The 17354-nt window shown below is 34.7% G+C and overlaps 1 long non-coding RNA gene across 1 annotated transcript; it reads left to right on the top strand.

The window, feature by feature from the left end:
- Positions 1-2453: 2453 nt before the first annotated feature.
- Positions 2454-6495, top strand: LOC127864739 (uncharacterized). Its single transcript, XR_008042257.1, has 5 exons — positions 2454-2551; positions 2895-3359; positions 4267-4374; positions 4820-5408; positions 5707-6495. It is a non-coding gene; the product is annotated as an uncharacterized LOC127864739 (long non-coding RNA).
- Positions 6496-17354: the final 10859 nt, after the last annotated feature.

Genomic DNA, 17354 nt, shown 5'->3' on the forward strand with positions numbered 1-17354 from the left:
ACGCACATTGCTTTCAATAGTTGTTAATAATTTCGCTGTTTTTTCACGCGCACCTGCTCGTCGTTAGCAACGTGAAAAGACGCCGCCGTTTTGTTTGTAAACAACTTTGCTGCAGCAAAATATCTTAAATGGAAAGAAAGTAAAGCGGCGTTGTGGGGCGGCAGCCACCATAATAAGATTTTAATTAGATAATACAAACTGTAAATGCCGAACTGGTCAAACCCGTGTGTCAAAGTGGCATTTAATTACGATGCCGAAGTAACCAGGTGCCGAAGAAACTAGCTACCTGTCAATTGTAACCATTACCAGTGTATCTTAAAATGCGGCTTTTCCAGGGAAACCATGTGTTGGCTGACTACATGTTTAAGTTTTACGTCTTACGAGCAAATAAATGTGTATTGCTCTAGCAAAAACGTTTATCATTACACTGTTTTCAGTGAAACATATAGGATTTTCTTATTTTCTTTTAAAGATGCATTGACGATAATAAAGTTTGCTAAAAATTTGAAGTTGGATATCTATTATTTGAACAACATTAATTGAACATAAAGCTAAATCAATTTCCCCTTTTTCTTCAAAACAATGTTAAATTCCCCTACATTAGGGCCCGGCCCCAGTCCCTTGAAATGTAATTAGGGCCGTGTAATGATATCTAGGTTCAGTTTAAATCTGGGTAAAGTTTGTCACCAGATTAACTATTAAAAAATTATGAGTTTATAAAACAAGAGGAACAGAACTGTTTAGTTTTCTATGACAGTGTTCATTTTGTTTTTATGTGAGTACCTGGTGCATTGCTACTATATAATTTGCAGTTGAAAGTTTTTACTTAAATAAATATACATGTAAATATAAATTTTATATTCAACACAAACACAAAAGGTACTTGCATGTACATTTTGTTTGTAAATAATTCTGAGGTAAATGCAGGGCTTTTTTCAGCCAATTTTACAGCCTTGATGGTCGGCCAATGAAAATACTAGAAGAGAAAATATTATAGTTATTGTGTTTATAAAATGTTTAACTTTTATTGGAATATTCAATGCTGGTCTTTCAAACTACTGATATTGAGCTGATTTTTAGCTCGACTGTTTTTAGCTCCACTGGCCAAAGGCCAGCGGGGCTTATGTCATGGTCCTGTGTCTGTCGTGTGTGCGTCCGTGCGTGCGTGCGTTAACTTTTTCTTTAAACATCTTCTTCGTCTAAACTACTGGTCCAATTCTGATGAAATTTCTCAGGAATGTTCCTGTGGTAAACCTCTTTCAAATTTGTTGAAATTATGCCCCTGGGGTCAAATTTGACCCTGCCCCGGGGGGTAAAAAAATTTGAAAATTTGCTTATATAAGGCCTATTTTGTGCAAACTTTATAATTTTCTTGTCCATAACCATTGGGCCTAGGGCTACCAAATTTGGTATGAAGTGACATCTTATAGTCCTCTACCAAGTTTGTTCCAATTATGTCCCTGGGGTCAAAAAATTGAAAATTTGCTTATATAAGGCCTATTTTGTGCAAACTTTATAATTTTCTTGTCCATAACCATTGGGCCTAGGGCTACCAAATTTGGTATGAAGTGACATCTTATAGTCCTCTACCAAGTTTGTTCCAATTATGTCCCTGGGGTCAAAAAATTGAAAATGTGCTTATATAAGGCCTATTTTGTGCAAACTTTAAAAATCTTCATGTCCGTAACCATTCGGCCTAGGGCTACCAAATTTGCTATGTAGTGACATCTTATAGTCCTCTACCAAGTTTGTTCAAATTATGCCCCTGGGATCAAATTTGACCCTGCCCCGGGGGGTCAAAAAATTGAAAATTTGCTTATATAAGGCTTATTTTGTGCAAACTTTAAAAATCTTCTTGTCCATAACCGTATGGCGTAGGGCTACCAAATTTGGTATGTAGTGACATCTTATAGTCTTCTACCAAGTTTGTTCAAATTATGCCCCAGGGGCGGTATTCTGAAACTTTCTTAGACAAAATATTCGCTAAGAATTCACGTTTTTTCTAAGTATTTTACTATTACTGTAATATTTTCATAGTTTTTGTCTAAGAAACGTTCTAATCTCTTAGAATTTTCTAAGAGTTGCCAAATTTTACTAAAAAAGTTAGAAACCTCAACACCTGTCTTAAACTTATAGAATTTTCTTAGATAAAATTTGTATCGGCCATTTTGTGCTGATTCATAAAAACAAATATCGAATTTCACGTCGAACCATCACAGGTAAGTTAAATTTTAACATTGGTAAATAATGTTTACATTTTAAATGAGTGAAAGGCAACTAATTACGAAACATAAATACCCATCTTCGTAAGTTTACCCCCGCAAATGTGTGTACATAATTTATTTAATATATTTTGACAGTATTTATTTATTATTATCATTCAATTTAATAGTATTTCGAAACATTCACTTCCCCTCTTATACAAAATACGACACTGTTGAGTGACGAAACCTCCGTAGATACAGTAACTTTCCATCATAACAAATATGGCGGACGTGTCAGTTACGGTACATTTTGGAAAACTTCAAATGAACGTTTTCTATGTAAATAGGTACATAACGATGGAAAAGCGCATCATTTATGTTGCTTTGTGGTTTAATGCTCATAATTGTATAACACTGTATGGATTTAGAATTGGTAACATTTATTAAATTGGAGAAAGTGTAATCAAATGTCAATTTAATACCATTTTAACTTTTATACTGATTTGAAAGAAAAACATGATAGTATTTCTTTGGTTTCTATTTTAAGTTATTGTCATCCTAACGTTGTTTACATTGTTGAAATGTTCATATTTTATTTGTAACCGGATGGTGAATTGCCATTTTTATGTGTGTATTTTTCTTACACAAAATATAAATGAATATAAACCTTGTTTATTTATTGACTTGTAGATATGAACGAAAGGCTGGACACATTTGAGAACCTCACGAACATTGAGGTTGTAAGAAGATATCGGTTAGATAAGGATGGCATCGATCGCCTTAATCAAGAATATGGTGAACGTTTATCACCTAAAACACTTGGGCCAAAGAATGTCTCTTCTTTAGAGAAAATCCTTATCACCCTACGCTATTTTGCTCCGGTGATTTCCAGATAAATGATGGTAACATTCATAATTTGTCACAGCCATCAGTGTCAAGGGCTGTGACACAGTTCACTGAGATGCTCGCTAGCAGGGAAACTACATCAAGATTTAAATTGTTCCCTCTAAATATGCATGATGTCAGCAGGGTAAAGACGGATTTCCAATGCATAGCCAACTTTCCAAATGTTGTTGGCGTTGTGGATGGCACTCAAGTGCAGATGTGCAGGATGCATATGTCAATAGAATGGGATATCATTCTATCAATACCCAGGTAAAAAAAATAGTAATATACATTTATTCTTAACACATATAGAAGCCTAACTGCCTACATTCATACATAGTTATCCAAATTTCATTATGCACCCATGTATTTGTATACAGGATTTCATTTAAAAACTATGATTCCAGTGATTTATCTTATGTAAATGATGCATTTTACATTGACGTACATAGTTCCATTGGTAAACAAGAGCTGTCTCCAGAGGATGACATATGCCCCCCGCAAAACGCTTTGATAGAAACTATTTGCATTTTTTGAAACCTAAACGCAGATTTAGAAACCTTAACGCGGACCCTAATTTCAAGGTCAAGGTCAAAGGGGTCAAAATATTTGTGCCTATATGATCACTCCTGAAATAAAATCGATATTCCATCGAATCCAACAAATATCCTCTATATATTGTGAAATAAAACAATAACAGGTAATGGTGAGTGTTATTGCATGTATGTTTACAACTCAACCCATGGCAAAATATAAGACTTTAAGTTAATGAGGTGTTTCAATACAATTAATAATAAATACAGTATTTATATAGTGCAATAATATCAAACCATGATTCTAATTTAAAAGTATTATCAGAAAAATGAGACACGTTCTGAGAAAACTGGGCTTAATGCATGTGCGTATAGTGTCATCCCAGATTAGCCTGTGGAGTCCGCACAGGCTATTCAGGGACGACACTTTCCGCCTTAACTGGATTTTCGTGTAGAAAATCGTGTAGACTTCCTTCAAACGAAAAATAACATAAAAGCGGAAAGTGTCGTCCCTGATTAGCTTGTGCGGACTGCACAGGCTAATCTGAGATGACACTTTACCCACATGCATTAAGCCCAGTTTTCTCAGAAAGCGTCTCAAATAATTTTGCTGAATTTTATTAAATGTATATTTGATATCACAGAGCTGACATAATAACAAGATCAAAAGTCGAAAGGGGAATAGGCCAACTGAAAAGAAGATGGGGAGTGCTGCATGGCGAAATTCGTTTGAAACCTGAAAAGGCTTGCCAGTAAGTAATTAATTTATTTCCCAAAAACAAAACATTATTTTTAGTTTCAAGGAAGTCCCTCATTACCGAAAATCAAGTTAAGGCGGAAAGTGTTGTCCCTGATTAGCCTGTGCGGACTACACTGGCTAATCTGGGACGACACTTTTGCTTATGCATTATGCCCAGTTTTCTCAGAACAAGACACATATAATTGTATGTGTTAGGAAATGTTTTCAAACAAAATGCAGATATTTCATGTGAACAAAAGTGCTTTCATTGTAAAAAATAAATTAAATTTTCATTACAACAAATGCTATTTTGAAAAGTTTTGAATTTTTTCTATAGACTAAGGATTTTGATATTAACTAAAAAAAAAGCTTATGATCAAAATGAAAATTAAACATGTATGGTGACTGCAACTTTTTTTCAACAATCAAATTTCAAGCATTATCTTCTTTCTCTTCAGCAGCTCTGCTAATGACATCACCTCGAGTTGGTCATTGTCGTGACAGCTGCAGTGACACCTGACAAAGACAATTCATTTGTCATACTTTGACATATGTACAAGACTGAGCAAATAAATGTACTTTGGGTTAAAGAGTTAATTTATTATCATTCAATAAGTGGAGAAGTGTTAATCTTTTTGATAGCCTTTGTTGTAAAAAAATATTTTGTACAAAGTAACAATGGTATTTACTATTTTTTTTACAATGAGTTATTCTTTTGTTTGATTGATAGGGGTAGAGTGGGGACGGGTACTGGTAAGACTGGTGTAGATTTTTGTTTAAACAACCTCCTTCTAAAATAAATATTTTTATTATTTATAAGACCTAATGGATGTGTGGTTAAAATTATGTAACCACACTTATGAATTCTTTTTATGTCCCCCACTATAGTAGTGGGGGACATAATTGTTTTTGCCCTGTCTGTTGGTATGTCTGTCTGTTTGCGCCAACTTTAACATTTTGCAATAACTTTTGCTATATTGAAGATAGTAACTTCATATTTGGCATGCATGTGTATCTCATGAAGCTGCACATTTTGAGTGGTGAAAGGTCAAGGTCATCCTGCAAGGTCAGAAGTCAAATAAATGTGGCCCTTATCGCTTATTTTATAAATACTTTTGCAATATTGAAGATAGCAACTTGATATTTGGCATGCAAGTGCATGTCATAGAGCTGCACATTTTGAGTTGTGAAAGGTCAAGGTCAAGGTCATCCTTCAAGGTCAGATATCAAATATATGTGGCCCAAATCGCTTATTTTATGAATACTTTTGCAATATTGAAGATAGCAACTTGATATTTGGCATGCATGTGTATCTCATGGAGCTGCACATTTTGAGTGGTGAAAGGTCAAGGTCATCCTTCACAATGTCAAGGTCATCCTACAAGGTCAAACATCATATAGGGGGACATTGTGTTTCACAAACACATCTTGTTCAAACAAAAATGAGTTTTATTTTTGATTTATTTTAAACTTGTTACCTCAGTGTAATGACTATTCAAACAACTAAATTTTTGAAGGTGTATTGTTACACCATTACCAATAGGTTTTTACTTTACAACAAAATTAAACAAAAGCAACATTGTTAAAAATGACATGATAGTCTCAATTTTTTTGATACTTTACATGAAGAGGACTTTATTTTCAAAGTGATATATAAGGCATATGAACAAAAAAATGAGTACTTATTTTAGAGGTATTAAAGCATTAACATTTATAATATTCTATTCCTTATATATTTGTTTATTTCTATTCTCATTTTGCAATTAATTGATGACTACCCGAGGCTGTTTGCCATAAACACTGTATTATGCAATAAAGAATATGGTATGGTATGGTACCTGTCAATGCACGGTCTCTTATGTAATCTGTATAAATGAGACGGTGCTTGGCAACCATGTTTAGCCACTTTTTTTCCAGCTTTTCTGCCGTCCTGTTTTTAGTTGCTTTTTGATTGAACTTAGTTTAAACCATCGCCCACATCTGCGTGTTTGTTTGACTTGTTATTCCAGTTATTAAATACATAACTTGTATTCATTAAACAATCACTTACTATGTACATAGCTTTGATTGCTTTATATTGGCTTAACCGGTATATGTAGCAACTAGTGCAAATAAATTGGTGTCAAGATTTCAATAGTTGTTTTATTATTATAATGATAATTCAAAAATAAATTTATGGTGAGATTATCATGCATTTTAACCAGTTGTGTCCATACAGAGACTCAGTGAGAGAATGGGAACAAGCATATTTTCGCATCAAACTATACTTTCCATTACTCCAACAAAGTCATGGTTTTTAAGTTTTTCTAGCTTTGTTCTTTTGAATGCGTAATAGCTTTTATGAGTAGACATACAGCTCAGGCTCAGTAGCTGGGAGTTTGATTATTGCAGATTCTTTTACCTAGGATGAAATATTTTTATACAGTTTATTGTCAAAAATGTACAGATACAACTGTATGTTCAATGGTGAAATTGAAATTGCCAAAATCTGCTAGACACAAAACAACATTCACTATAATTTGGTTACCTTCAGTGAATCTATGTCGTATCAGATCATGGTTACTCAATCCATGCAAAAACGCAATACCACAGTCTTTCGCCATTAAATTGCATAAGATGATGCAGTCGTCTAGCGAAAATTTGTGTTCCCTCTCCTTCTTATTTGACGCCATTGTATTTGTCAAACACGACGCCTGTTTACATTCCGTGGGAAATTTTCTATTTTTAGAAACAGGAATTCCAATTCTTGACGAAGGTGAATGGTTACAAAATGACATAATTATGAAATAAATATAGAATCACATTATTCCAAACATACCATTATGCAACCATCCGTTTTCTGTTCAGACTTGACACATTTTATTGCTTACGATTGAAGATTGTTTAGACACGTAATATTCTAACAATCGTTCAACATTCGCGCGAATATAATTCGTTGCACATTATAACTGTTACTCTACTCTGAACGTTTGAGCGATTTCATTATTATCGGCTTTAACGCAAAGTAGATGGAATTACGTCCTATATACAATTAAAATAATGTGTTTGAAGCCTTAAAACACATTACACTCGCGTATTTGAATGACACACTTTGTTCATCGAAGTTGCCATATTGTTTTGCTTCGCAGTATTAACGCGCATGCGCACAACTGCAAAAAGCGCTTAATCTGTCGATAATACAATTTTTTTACGAACGAAAATAGTTTTATTTTCTAAGAACGTTTTTTCTCTAAGAATGGTCTTAGAAAAATTCTAAGATAAAAATCTTAGATAAAAAACTTTCTTAGTGAAAAAAATTAAGAATTAGAAAATTCTATGTAAAATATCTAAGAAATGTTAAGAATACCGCCCCTGGGGTCAAATTTGACCCTGCCCCGGGAGGTTAAAAAATTGAAAATTTGCTTATATAAGGCCTATTTTGTGCAAACTTTAACACTCTTCTTGTCTATAACCATTAGGCCTAGGGCTACTAAATTTGCTATGTAGTGACATCTGATAGTCCTCTACCAAGTTTGTTCAAATTATGCCCCTGGGGTCAAATTTGACCCTTCCCCGGGGGATTAAAAAATTGAAAATTTGCTTATATAAGGCCTATTTTGTGCAAATTTTAAAACTCTTCTTGTCCATAACCATTGGGTCTAGGGCTACCAAATTTGCTATGTAGTGACATCTGATAGTCCTCTACCAAGTATGTTCAAATTATGCCCCTGGGATCAAATTTGACCTTTCCCGGGGGGTTAAAAAATTGAAAATTTGCTGATATAAGGCCTATTTTGTGCAAACTTTAAAAATCTTCCTGTCCATAACCATTGGGCCTAGGGCTACCAAATTTGCTATGTAGTGACATCTTATAGTCTTCTACAAAGTTTGTTCAAATTATGCCCCTGGGGTCAAATTTGACCCTGCCCCGGGGGTCAAAAAATTGAAAATTTGCTTATATAAGGCCTTTTTTGTGCAAACTTTAACAATCTTCTTGTCCGTAACCATTCGGCCTAGGGCTACCAAATTTGCTATGTAGTGACATCTTATAGTCCTCTACCAAGTTTGTACAAATTATGCCCCTGTGGTTAAATTTTACCCTGCCCCGGGGGGTCAAAATATTGAAAATTTGCTTATATAAGGCCTATTTGTGCAAACTTTAAAAATCTTTCTGTTCATAACCGTATGGCGTAGGGCTATTAAATTTGGTATGAAGTGACATTTTATTGTCCTCTACCAAGTTTGTTCAAATTATGCTTCTGGGGTCAAATTTGACCCTGCCCCGGGAGGTTAAGAAATTGAAAATTTGCTTATATAAGGCCTATTTTGTGCAAACTTTATAAATCTTCTTGTCCATAACCATTGGGCCTAGGGCTACCAAATTTGCTATGTAGTGACTTCTGATAGTCCTCTACCAAGTTTGTTCAAATTATGCCCCTGGGATCAAATTTGACCCTTCCCCGGAGGGTTAAAAAATTGAAAATTTGCTGATATAAGGCCTATTTTGTGCAAACTTTAAAAATCTTCCTGTCCATAACCATTGGGCCTAGGGCTACCAAATTTGCTATGTAGTGACATCTTATAGTCTTCTACAAAGTTTGTTCAAATTATGCCCCTGCGGTCAAATTTGACCCTGCCCCGGGGGTCAAAAAATTGCAAATTTGCTTATATAAGGCCTTTTTTGTGCAAACTTTAACAATCATCTTGTCCGTAACCATTCGGCCTCGGGCTACAGAATTTGCTGTGTAGTGACATCTTATAGTCCTCTACCAAGTTTGTTCAAATTATGCCCCTGGGGTTAAATTTTACCCTGCCCCGGGGGGTCAAAATATTGAAAATTTGCTTATATAAGGCCTATTTGTGCAAACTTTAAAAATCGTTCTGTTCATAACCTTATGGCGTAGGGCTATCAAATTTGGTATGAAGTGACATCTTATTGTCCTCTACCAGGTTTGTTCAAATTATGCCCCTGGGGTCAAATTTGACCCTGCCCCGGGAGGTTAAACAATTGAAAATTTGCTTATATAAGGCCTATTTTGTGCAAACTTTATAAATCTTCTTGTCCATAACCATTGGGCCTAGGGCTACCAAATTTGCCATGTAGTGACATCTTATAGTCCTCTACCAAGTTTGTTCAAGTAATGCCCCTGGGGTCAAATTTGACTCTGCCCCGGGGGGGTTAAAAAATTGAAAATTTGCTTATATAAGGCCTTTTTTGTGCAAACTTTAAAAATCTTCTTGTCCATAACCATTCGGCCTAGGGCTACCAAATTTGGAATGTAGTGACATCTAATAGTCCTCTACCATTAAGCCCCTGGGATCAAATGTGACCGTTCCCCAGGGGTCACAAAATTGAACATATGCTTATATTGGGCCCATTTTGTGCAAACTATACAAATCTGCTTGTCCATAACCATTGGGCCTATTTCTACCAAATTCGGTAGGTAGTGACATCTAATTGTTCTCTACTTAGTTTGTTCAAATTATGCCCCTGGGAACAAATTTGACCCTGCCCCAGGGATCAAAAAATGAACATATGCTTAAATAAGGCCTATTTTGTGCAAACTTTAAAAATCTTCTTGTTCTTAATTATAGAGCCTAGGGCTACTAAATTTGGTATGTAGTGATGTCTAATAGTCCTCTACCAAATTTGTTTAAATTATTCCCCTGGGCTCAAATGTGACCCGGCCCCGGGGGTCACAAAACTGAACATATGACGTTTACCAGTGGAGATTACTGCAGCCGTGTGGCTGTGACCAACAACAACATCAACATCTTGTAAACATGAAATGAAACCCTGTCATTTAGTGCCATTTTAGGTAAGATGGTGACTGCTTAGAAAGGCATTGAAGTAAGAACATGTGCAATGAATGTTTTTCTTATAAACTGAAAAAAGTCGGGTTTTATTTAAATATGTTGAAAGTGACCATATATCCGGATGAAAATATTTTGTATGACATGTTAATTTCATGTCTTTTTTTGTAGTGTTTAAACCAGTTTAATAATATATTATTGATTTTTAAAACACATCTTCCATGAACATAATTATTTCAAGAAAAGTCAATATATGATACTGCACGATAAACTCAAACTTTGTATCCAAGAGAAGGTGTTGAAATTAATGAAGTGCAATGTTCTTAACTATCGTATATGCTGCTTTTTAATAACTAATGATTTATTGTTCCATTTGTGAATCTTGACTCATGAATTGTGGATATGATTGTCAATTGCTCAACAATCCGTATATATTTCTGACCATTTTATAATTTTCTTAATATAAGTTATGAATTGATCTTAGAAGTCAAATGTATTACTTAATTAAAAACATTTATAAATATAAAGAAATATTCTTTAGATTATCATAATATTCTCAGGCCTGTTGGTCTTAGTGATGTGTGGGTTGATGAGCAATTTGTCCTTTTATCACAATTATTTCTACCCTTTTTTTTTTTTTTTTTTTTTTCCATTTTAATTTAATTGACGTCTGCAACCTCTTTCAAATTGGAAAAGTCCAAAATGTGTCGTTTGGTAAAGGGTTAAGGCATTTTGATTCCTATGGGTCTTGTGAATCTGTTTTAAATCAAATGCGTAGATTTGATCTTCAGCATCTAAAAATATGTGAAATAGAAAGAACGACAATATCTTTTGGAGAGATAAATATGCCTACGTTATTAGCAAAGGACCTGTGAAACAATTCCTGGGCTTTTTAGTCTGTTTAGTTAACATGGTAGTAACTTTTTCCATATATAAAAATGCTCACCCTTCCAACTTTAAGCGCCCAGTGGGACGAGGGATAGAAAGAGAAAGTCACATGCTTGAGTACATTTCAACCCATGCACATTGCACGTTTTTTTCGCAAAGGAAAAACAGTGGAGCGATACAGGGCCATGATGGCCCTCTTGTTTGAGAAATACCGAGGTATTGTCATAGCCAGCTCTTCGTCCGCCGTCTGCCGTCCGCGTCGTGCTAAAACCTTGACATTTGTCTCTAAAGTCAAAGTGCTTCCACCTACAACTTTGAAACTCTATATGTAGGTGCACCTTGAGGAGTTTTGAACGCAACACCCTTTTTTGGGGTCACTTGGTCAGAGGTCAAGGTCACTGTGACCTCTAAAAAACAATTCTGACAATCTTTTATTCAAAACTGCAACCGCAGCCGAGCGTTGGCACCCGTTATGCGGTGCTCTTGTTTAAATTCCAGTAGTATGGGTAGTTTTACATTCTCTTGAAAAACGCCCTGAAATACTTTTATTGTGGGAATGTTTATTCGTTATGTATTTGGTTTGTTTGTTTTGTGCGTTTGGGTAGAGCCACCAACCTTCTGCAGTTATCTGGATTCCAGGGGGGGGGGGGGGGGGGGGGTATCTTCCCAAATTTTAGGGCAGGAGTGTCCCGCTGAGACTTCCGAAATGTGACCCAACTCTGATAAAGTAGACCCATTTTGATACAATATTTTTGAATAAGCAGACCCATTTGTATACGACACCGTTGAGAAAGTGGACCCATTTCAATACAAGAATTTTGATAAACTGGACCCATTTCAGTACTAGAATTTGAAAAAGAGGTCACATTTCATACTAGAATTTTAATCTCTATCATATCAATACAGTATACTTATTGAATTATGCAAAGATTTATGTTGTTTTGATATATAATAAAAAGCGTTCTTAAGTATGACCGGAAATTAAATGTTTTCTTAATTTGCTTTCAAAGCCTGTGATAACGATTTCATGATTCCACACATAATCAAAATTTTCTACAAAAAATATTTTATTATTCATGATGTCACCATGGCAGAGTATAATTCCGTGTACACATGTAGCATAAAGTCGGTTATTTTGACAGTCGTCAAATTCCGACACAATTTACATAAATCATTTGCAGTAACTGCACTTTTCCCGGCACTTTTAGATTATGTAACGATTTGGTCACTTAATTATGACGTATGTTAATATATGACGGCACAGTATCATCTTGTTCGATCAAGCAACAGATAAAAACATTCAAGTTTCTGCATCTTTCTCGCTACTGATTGATACCCATTTATGTACAAGAATGACATTTATCATTCCCATTTTGATACTGATACTTTCAAATCTATATGCATTTATATACAAGCAAATTTCTGATTTCAATACCCATATCTATACTTAGATGCTCAAAACCATACCCATATCTATAATTTTAGTCGAAAAACACACCCCAATTAATCGGCACACCCCTATATACCGTATATAGGAAGTTAACCCCCCGGGTTTGGAGTGCACCTAATTACGTTCAGCATTATTCATTATTCACAGATTGAAGGGAGGTATATAGGAGTTGGCTTAGGATTGTCCGTGTTAAGTTTCTAAAATATAAAATGGCGTCTGATCTTATTTTACACTTATACTTGATTTCAACAATAACTCACTTGATGATCAGTACAGTCACACACGTTATGGACATGACAGTTACTTAGATAATTAAGATTAAAGTCACACAATTTATGGACATGACAGTAACTTAGGTTATGGACGTTAAAGTCACACACCTGCGTTATGGACATGAAAGTTACCTAGTTTAATAAAATTTAAGTCACACAATTAATGGACATAATATTCACTTAGGGTATGGACGTTAAAGTCACACACGTTATGGACATGACAGTTTAATAAAATTAAAGTCACACAATTTATAGACATGACCGTCACACAACTTACGGACATTTCAGTTAACATTAAAGTCACAAAATTTATGGACATGACAGTCACTTAGGTTATGGACGTTAAAGTCACACAAGTTATAGACACAACAGTAACTTAGTTTAATAAAATTAAAGTCACACAATTTATGGACATGACAGTCACTTAGGTTATGGACAATTAAGTCAAACAACTTACGGACATTACAGTGACACAACTTACGGTAATTACAGTTACTTAGATTATTAACATTAAAGTCACACAATTTATGGACATGACAGTCACTTAGGTTATGGACAATTAAGTCACACAACTTACGGACATTACAGTGACACAACTTACGGTCATTACAGTTACTTAAATTATTAACATTAATGTCACACAATTTATGGACATGACAGTCCCTTAGGTTATGGACAATAAAGTCACACAACTTACGGACATTACAGTGACACAACTTACGGTCATTACAGTTACTTAGATTATTAATATTAAAGTCACACAATTTATGGGCATGACAGTCCCTTAGGTTATAGACAATTAAGTCACACAACTTACGGACATTACAGTGACACAACTTACGGTCATTACAGTTACTTAGATTATTAACATTAAAGTCACACACTTTATGGACATGACAGTCACTTAGGTTATATACGTTAAAAGCACACGAATTATGGACATGCCAGTTACATAGTTTAATAAAATTAAAGTCCCACAATTTATGGACATGACAGCCACTTAGGTTATGGACAATTAAGTCACACAACTTACGGACATTACAGTCACACAAGTTAGGGACATGTCAGTTACTAAGTTTATTAATATTACAGTCACACAATTTATGGACATGACAGTCACTTAGGTTATGGACAATTAAGTCACACAACTTACGGACATTACAGAATCACAACTTACGGCCATTACAGTTACTTAGATTATTAACATTAAAGTCACACAATTTATGGACATGACAGCCACTTAGGTTATGGACAATTAAGTCACACAACTAACGGGCATTACAGTCACACAAGTTAGGGACATGTCAGTTACTAAGTTTATTAATATTAAAGTCACACAATTTATGGACATGACAGTCCCTTAGGTTATGGACAATTAAGTCACACAACTTACGGACATTACAGTGACACAACTTACGGTCATTACAGTTACTAAGATTATTAACATTGAAGTCACACAATTTATGGACATGACAGTCCCTTAGGTTATGGACAATTAAGTCATACAACTTACGGACATTACAGTGACGCAACTTACGGTCATTACAGTTACTTAGATTATTAACATTAAAGTCACACAATTTATGGGCATGACAGCCACTTAGGTTATGGACAATTAAGTCACACAACTAACGGGCATTACAGTCACACAAGTTAGGGACATGTCAGTTACTAAGTTTATTAATATTAAAGTCACACAATTTATGGACATGACAGTCCCTTAGGTTATGGACAATTAAGTCACACAACTTACGGACATTACAGTGACACAACTTACGGTCATTACAGTTACTTAGATTATTAACATTGAAGTCACACAATTTATGGACATGACAGTCCCTTAGGTTATGGACAATTAAGTCATACAACTTACGGACATTACAGTCACACAAGTTAGGGACATGTCAGTTACTAAGTTTATTAATATTACAGTCACACAATTTATGGACATGACAGTCACTTAGGTTATGGACAATTAAGTCACACAACTTACGGACATTACAGAATCACAACTTACGGCCATTACAGTTACTTAGATTATTAACATTAAAGTCACACAATTTATGGACATGACAGCCACTTAGGTTATGGACAATTAAGTCACACAACTAACGGGCATTACAGTCACACAAGTTAGGGACATGTCAGTTACTAAGTTTATTAATATTAAAGTCACACAATTTATGGACATGACAGTCCCTTAGGTTATGGACAATTAAGTCACACAACTTACGGACATTACAGTGACACAACTTACGGTCATTACAGTTACTTAGATTATTAACATTGAAGTCACACAATTTATGGACATGACAGTCCCTTAGGTTATGGACAATTAAGTCATACAACTTACGGACATTACAGTGACGCAACTTACGGTCATTACAGTTACTTAGATTATTAACATAAAAGTCACACAATTTGTGGACATGACAGTCACTTAGGTGATGTACGTTAAAAACACATTATGGACATGCCAGTTTCATAGTTTAATAAAGTTAAAGTCACACAATTTATGGACATGACAGACACTTAGATTATGGACAATTAAGTCGAACAATTTACGGACATTACAGTCACACACGTTAGGGACATGTCAGTTACTTAGTTTATTAATATTAAGGTCACACCATTTATGGACATGACAGTCACTTATGTTATGGATGTTAAAGTCACACACGTTATGGACATGACAGTTTCATAGATTAATAAAATTAAAGTCACGCAATTTATGGACATGACAGTCACGTATGTTATGGACGAATAAGTCACACAACTTATGGACATGACAGTCACACAAGTTATGGACATGACAGTTTCATAGTTTAATAAAATTAAAGTCACGCAATTTATGGACATGACAGTCACTTATGTTATGGACAAATAAGTAACACAACTTAAAGACATGACAGTCACACAAGTTATAGGCATTCCAGTTAATTAGATTATTAATATTAAAGTCACACAATTTATGGACATGACAGTCACGTATGTTATGGACGTTAAAGTCACACTCGTTATGGACATGACAGTTTCATAGTTTAATAAAATTAAAGTCATGCAATTAATGGACACGACAATCACTTATGTTATGGACATGACAGTCACACAAGTTATGGACATGACAGTTTCATAGTTTAATAAAAGTAAAGTCACGCAATTTATGGACATGACAGTCACTTATGTTATGGACAAAAAAGTCACACAACTTATGGACATGACAGTCACACAAGTTATAGACATTCCAGTTAAATAGATTATTAATATTTAAGTCACGCAATTTATGGACATGACAGTCACTTATGTTATGGACAATTAAGTCACACAACTTACGGATATGACAGTCACACAAGTTATGGACATGACAGTTACTTAGATAATTGACATTAAAGTCTCACAATTTATGGACTTGGCAGTCACTTAGGTTATGGACAGTTAAGTCACACAACTTTCGGACATTATAGTCACACAAGTTATTGACATGACAGTTGCTAGATTGTTATTAAAGGCACATTAGCAATAGGGATAAAAGATACACTAGTGATGTAGTTCATATACATAAATCATACCTATTAATGACACAAAAGTCATATAATCAAATTAAAAAAAATATTTCATTTCAGTGGCTTTACAGAAACAACCAAAGAACTTGGAGACCTTCTTAAATGATGTAGAGTTTGCACTGAAGAAGGGATTCTTAAAGGTATGAAAACATAAACTTTTGTTGATACATTAATATTTCTGTTACTTGCCTTTTAAATATGTTCAGTATTACAAACTGACTAAAATAAATTGAAAATCCATAACATTTACTGTTAAGTAACACGTTTTTCAACTATTCATTTTACTTTGATTTCAATTAAAAATGTGTGTACAAACATATTAACAATTTTGGCTTTACATATACACATAATGTTTGTGTATGTGACTATTTTCACCTTTTCTGTGTTTTTGATTTTATAATTCATTTGTCTGCCTATCATTGACCGAAACTCTGGCATTTTTTTATTTTTTGTTAATGATTTTATACCTTCAAATCAGGATGTAGGTCAAGATAAATCACCGTCAGCCAGTAAATAGGTGTGCTCATCAACAGGTCAAGATACATCGCCCACAGTTGGTCAAGAGGTGTGGTCATCGGCAGGTCAAGATACATCACCCACAGCTAGTCAAGATGTTTGGCCATCAGCACATCAAGATACATCCCCTACAGCCAGTCAAGAGGTTTGCTCATCAGAACGTCAAGATACGTCACACACAGCCAGTCAGGAGGTGAACCTTAGGAAATACACTGCAACATTAAGCCAGGTAAAGATTATATCTCGTACTTTGTGGGTTTGGAACTCATTTAAATTTAAAAGTGGATTATTATGCCCGGCCCCGGATCGAATTATCGGGGGTATATTGTTTTTCGCCTGTCTGTCTGTCATTCTGTTGAAAACTTTAACCTTGGTTAAACTTTTGCAATAATGAATAACTTGTGTAATATTGAAGATAACAACTTGATCAAATATATGGCTTCAAAGCTTCGTTGAAACTTTGACCTTGCTCTTACTTTTTCGAATGGCTTTCTAAGATCTCACTACTACT

This window comes from Dreissena polymorpha, chromosome 1 (assembly GCF_020536995.1).
Source record: "Dreissena polymorpha isolate Duluth1 chromosome 1, UMN_Dpol_1.0, whole genome shotgun sequence".
NCBI classification, from domain to species: domain Eukaryota; kingdom Metazoa; phylum Mollusca; class Bivalvia; order Myida; family Dreissenidae; genus Dreissena; species Dreissena polymorpha.